Below are 570 nucleotides of genomic sequence, written 5' to 3'. Positions count from 1 at the left end.
GTGCCTTCTACGCAGCAGTTCGCGAACATTATGACCAAAGGGCTTCCTTCACAGCTCTTTCTGGATTTTCGGTACAGTTTGTGTGTTCGTTCACCCGACGCACAAACTGCGGGAGATGTTCGAGTATTAACTCTGTATAGTTTGTTAGGCAGGTGTAGATTGTAATCTCCTCAACCGATCATGTATATCTCTCGGTTTGGTAGGATTAGATTGTATTCTTGTGTAGCAAAGCACCGTATCAGAGCCTATATATTAACATGAGCTGAACGCCCCATAGCGTGGCGAATTCCCTCAAACTACTCTCGTTCACAATCTTCAAAATCAGATCGGTTTCTTCTCAACGAGCAATCTGTTTGGCATAGGCCGATTTAAGCTTCACGTTTGTGTAGCTTTTATGGGTAGCCAGGTGGCTAGCTGTGCCACTCTCGGTGGCGTGTGGGTGTGGTCTCTGGCCTGTTCTTATAGATTTTCACCCCGTTTTCTCCTAAAAACTATGCACTTTCTTCTTAATTAATGACTGAGGTAAAGCCTCCGTTTAAAAAAAAACAATATCAAATTGGACTGGCAATC

Source organism: Lolium perenne, chromosome 6 (assembly GCF_019359855.2).
Source record: "Lolium perenne isolate Kyuss_39 chromosome 6, Kyuss_2.0, whole genome shotgun sequence".
Lineage (NCBI taxonomy): Eukaryota > Viridiplantae > Streptophyta > Magnoliopsida > Poales > Poaceae > Lolium > Lolium perenne.
This window is presented reverse-complemented; position numbering follows the sequence as displayed.